Genomic DNA, 425 nt, shown 5'->3' with positions numbered 1-425 from the left:
CTTACAAAATATCTTCATGGAACACGATCTTTACTTAATGTCCTAATGATTTTTGGCATAAAATAAAAACTGATAATTTTGATCCATACAATGTATTGTTGGCTATTGCTACAAATATACCTGTGCTACTTTTGACTGCTTTTGTGCTCCAGGGTCACATATGGTTTTTGAGACATCACTATTCTAATTTATGCAATTTGCCTAAAAGGTAAACATATATTTTAGAATGTTTATAGCCTATATTTTTATGGAAAGAGATAGGCCTTTTTTTATTGCAGTGTAAATATATCTTATTTAAAGCATATCTTAGAGTTTCCTTCAAATTCTATCTTTTAAATATGGTGTTTGTCACAATATTGGGAAGAGCATGAAAGGAGTTATCATTAGGCTACTGTCTGTGCGCGACAGCTGTGAACAGAGGTTCT

This window comes from Sinocyclocheilus anshuiensis, unplaced genomic scaffold, assembly GCF_001515605.1.
Source record: "Sinocyclocheilus anshuiensis isolate Anshui unplaced genomic scaffold, SAMN03320099.WGS_v1.1 scaffold31, whole genome shotgun sequence".
Lineage (NCBI taxonomy): Eukaryota > Metazoa > Chordata > Actinopteri > Cypriniformes > Cyprinidae > Sinocyclocheilus > Sinocyclocheilus anshuiensis.
The sequence above is the reverse complement of the archived record's forward strand: the minus strand, read 5'-3'. Positions refer to the sequence as shown.